Below are 5000 nucleotides of genomic sequence, written 5' to 3' on the forward strand. Positions count from 1 at the left end.
GCGGGTCATTCTAGCAGATTTAGTTGGACGTTTAAAAATATAGACTAATGGCTTATGATCCGTATAGACATGAAATTTACGGCCATATACATATGGATGAAATGCTTTAATAGCTTCAACAACAGCTAAAGCCTCCAACTCGGTCGCTGAATACCGAATCTCTGCACCTCTAAGTTTGCGACTGTAATAAGAAACTGGGTGAGGTTGTCCATCATGCTTTTGGATTAAACAAGCACCAATGGCTCGCTGACTTGCATCTGTATGGATTTCGAACAGCAAGTCAAAATTAGGACGTTTCAAGAGAGGAGCAGTAACTAAAGCTTCCTTTAAACTAACTAAAGCCCTTTCATGTTCTGGTTTCCATACAAACTTGGCATTCTTCTTAGTTAAATCAGAAAGTGGAGCAGTTATTTTAGAGTGATCTTTGATATGCCTGCGGAAATATCCAGCAGCACCCATAATCCTTCTCACCTGCTGTGAGTTGGTGGGTGTAGGAAGGTCACATATGGCCTTCACTTTACCAGGGTCAGGTTGTACACCTGCAGCAGAAATGAGGAATCCTAAGAATTTAAGTTCCGGGCAAGCAATCTCACATTTTGCCATGTTTAATTTAAAACCTGCACGAGACAAAAGAGTAAGGGTTTCATCCAGATGATCAAGATGTTCTGAAAAGTTTTTACTATAGATAATGATATCATCTAGATAACAAAGTGTATGACGTCCTAAAACTGGACTCAAGACCAGGTTAGCTAGCCTTTGATAAGTGCTTGGAGCGGACTTTAAACCAAATGGCATTCTAATCCATTGAAACACGTTCTGTCCATCCGAAAATGCCGTTTTAGGGCGATCTGCCTCATTAACCTCTATAGTCCAGTATGCTGCTCTAGAGTCTAGAGTAGAAAAGAAATGTGCTTCGCCGAGACTGTCAATAGTTTCTTCTATCCTGGGAAGTGGATATGTATCTCCTATGGTAACATTATTCAACTGCCTGTAGTCAACACAGAAACGATGAGACCCATCCTTTTTTACTACTAGAACCACATTGCTAAGCCATGGACTCATTGATGGTTCAATTACTCCTGCTTTAAGCATAGACTGACACTCAGACTTAATAAAGTCTTTGGCGGACTGTGGAAGACGCCACTGTTTAGAACAAATAGGCGCTGCATCACCTGTAGGTATGCAATGCACAATACCCTTGGCTTTACCAATAGTCATTTTATCACCATCAAATAAACCCTTGTGCTTCTGTAGAATAGGCAAGACATTACTCCTTTGCTCCTTTGTTAAATGTTCTAAATCTGGAAGATTTGCTTGGGTTACTACCTCAGAATTACATGAAGAGGCACTACCTATCATTGCTATTTTACTTGGGTCAGAGTTAGAAACTTCTTCCACTTTTGCTAGTAGCTTACCATTTTTAAGCTTAATTCTGCGAGGTAAAGTATTAACTGTCCATATGTAAACTTTCCTATTCTGTACACTAGCAACTGAATGAGGAATCAATAGATCATGCAAGTGACCCTCTATGTATACATCCCCATCAGGAATACCACGATTTACTGAACATGAAATAAACTTAGCACTCATTGGAGGAATACTAGTACTTCTGAGAACTCTAGCACACATAACTGGTTGTTGAAAAAGAGGTGCTATATCAAGATCACTATCCTTTTGTGTTGCCTTGCAAAAGGACACTTTAGAAATTCCTGGATGGTCTGCATAGGTTACAGGTACTCTAACTGAATCTAGAGAAAGATAAGTCTGTCCTGGCTGATGTGAATGAACCAAACTGAATTCAAATCTACGCAGTACATCTATGCCAATTAATAAGGAACCTGGAAAATCACAACTTTCATCAACTACGACTAATCTGTGCGTCAGGCTAAGTCCTGGGGCAAAAGAAATCTCAAAATCCCTTTCTTCCAAAACATCAAGAAAGTCACCAGAAGCACTAATAAGTGACCTGGCTCCTTTGGAACGTGAAATAACGCTTAGAGACTTCAATGCCGAGACCTTCAACAAGGATGCAGAAGATCCAGTGTCGATGAATGCAGGCAATTCCTGACCATTAATATAAACTTTTATCAAAGGTCGACCCACTAAATTCTTATCAGACACTAAGCATAAATCCATCTCCCTTTTGCATTTAGCCAACAGATTACAGGGAGTTTTAACACTGCTGGCCTTTCTGAAAGGGCACAGCATTCTGAACATACGTATTTTGTTCCTTTTTATGCGGCTGCTGTACTCCAGGACATCGAGATCTTAGATGACCTGGCTGTAGACATCGCCAACAAACATTAGACAGAGGCTTACCTCTGCAATCTTTTGTGAAGTGTCCTTTGGAGCGGTGAAAAGCGCAGTACGGCTCATTGTTAGCAGTCACTGGACTCGAATTGACAGACGACACACCCGAGAATAGTCTCCTTTCCCTCAAATAAAATGCATTATTCTGACAGTGCCAGATACGTTCTGTATTCGTGACGAGTTGTGTCAAAGGACCATCTTCACCTGAAACAACCAAGGCTCGTAATCGTTCTGGTAAACCCTGAAGAAAAAGTCTTTTCACAGTTAGTGTTACATCCCCAATTTCATTAGGAAAATCCCTTGCACCCGAAAGAACTGCTGCTTCAAGTTCAATATGAAAATCTTTAGGCGACTGTCCCGGTTTAAGTCTAATAGCTTCTATCCTTCTAAAGAAATCCCCTGAACTTCTTACACTACCAAATTTGTCCCTTAAAGCCCTTCTAAATTCATTCCAAGTAGTAAATTGTGCAAACTGACCACTATTAACAATAGTTTCTGCATGACCTTGACAATGTATTTTAGCAACTTTAATCCTGGTTTCATCATGTCCTTCTGGAATGACAATTTCAATCTTACGAATCCATTGTTCAAATTCATTCTGTCGTTTCATAGGATCATTGAGTGAACATTTTGCTTCAAACATTGGTATTTGTTGCTTGGCAATTTTAAAATTTACTGGCATCCCGTTACTATCAGTATTATACTCACTAATACCGGGAGTTAGACTAGATCTTGGTGCTGCAAAAGGGGTTGGTTTTACAGAGGAAGGATTGGGACACGAGGATTGAGGAAACTGGGTACGAGGTGTTGGTATAGGTTTATGGGTAACTGGGGTTTCTGGTTCGAAGACAGGTTTAGATAATGGTGTAAGTATAGGTCTATCGTCATAGACCTTAGCATTTGCACGTACTGCATTATCATTGCAAGAAACTGGCACGGACAATTGTTCATTACTAGAAGTCTGAATATTCATACCCTGTAGCAAAACCACTAGTTGGCTACTAAGTGTTGCATACATGCTTTCAATCTTATCTAGTTTAGATGAGAGAACAAGATTATCCTTGATAATTTTATTTTGTTGACTTAGTACACTAGCGAGAACTGTAGAAGGAATATTTCCTTGAGGCTGATTTACATTTCCTTCGTTATCATCGGGAGGAGTTAATGGACCAACAGCATGAGCTGGTGCTTTAGATTTTGGTCTAACTGAAGGATCTCTTAATCCACGAGGAAGAGCATAAGCTTGCTCATGGTCTGCTATTAAATGTGGACTTTGAGAAGTTAAATCAGAAAAATTACGTTCAATTGACATTTTGAGTTACACAATTCTGAGGAGTCTTCAATAATGAACAAAGTACCTAATACTTTGCCTAACACGTCTGTGCTTTTCTAAAAGAAAATCAAGCCAAAAATGAATACTGGTAATTAGTGGTAATTAATCGAGATTAATATAAATGTTACAGAAAATAAATCTTTACTCACCAGTGTTCAGTGTTGGTATGGTTTCTCTTACTCAGAGCGACAAATTGTTACAAGCTTCGCTGTATGTCACGAGCACAAAGAACAGGCAAAAACTGCAAGCATCAGCATCAACAAAAATAGGACAGGCTGAAAAGCGATCGGTCATTAGAATAGATAAAATGTATAAACTCGTGAGGACAGCGGTTTAGCGTACACTGAGAATTTGAAAAGATCAGTCCTATGTACATTTACCGGGCTGAGTAAAGCTCATTTCCTGGCCAGACATCCATTCCGAAATATTATCAAGTATACAATCAATTATTCCCTGGGCTTAAACGCCGATACAACTAAGGACGTCTGTAGCGACTGATGAATGTGAATATAATTAAATCACCCACAATGTGATATACAAAAGAGCGAAAATCAAGAAATCAAGTTCACGTACTTATGATACACAAAAATGGTTTATGCACTTTACATGACGTTACTAACATACTTATGTTTAAAAAAAAATGAATTATCAACAGACTAAGATATCAGTAAGCAAATCTTAATTTCTTAAAATCCGTTTCCTAACATGTGAAAAGCACAGAAAAAAAATATCTACGATAAATATTAATAAACGCTAAGGCTGGTTTCGGTTATACACAATATTTGCAAAATAAAATTGTACATAAATATCCCACCGCTGCCACCAAATGTAAGGGTTGGCTTTTACACAGCCATCAAGCCGAGCAATTCTTAGTTTAGGTAGCGTGTAAGAATTGAATGAAATATTAAATTGACAGAAAAATACACATTTATTAAATTAAACACAATATAGAAACAATAACATAAAAAAAACGAGCATCAGAAATAAAAAAAGAAACAACAAAAGACAGATACTTATAATATGATAGGTGTGAACAGGTCACGAGCTCTCAGCCAACTGCTTGAGAAGCTCAGCAATTACTCAGAAGTAAATTTAGCGCGGGAAGGTAGAAGTCCTGGCCGATGGTCTTCTAAGACGAAGGGTTGTTTGTTGGTTGTTAGCTCCTTTAAGGCGAAGACGAAAATATGGTTGAAAATCCCGTGGAAAAATACGTATGCCTCACTACAGTCCACTATAATGACAATCATTGTAATAATGATGATAAATAAATACAGATTATTATTAATTAAAGTATTATGTAATACTGATGCCGTTCTGCGTTCTTATCCGATCGCGTTCTGAACGGTACTGCTATAGT

This window comes from Penaeus japonicus, unplaced genomic scaffold (assembly GCF_977035675.1).
Source record: "Penaeus japonicus unplaced genomic scaffold, GWHDUDI00000001_assembly GWHDUDI00000041, whole genome shotgun sequence".
NCBI lineage: Eukaryota > Metazoa > Arthropoda > Malacostraca > Decapoda > Penaeidae > Penaeus > Penaeus japonicus.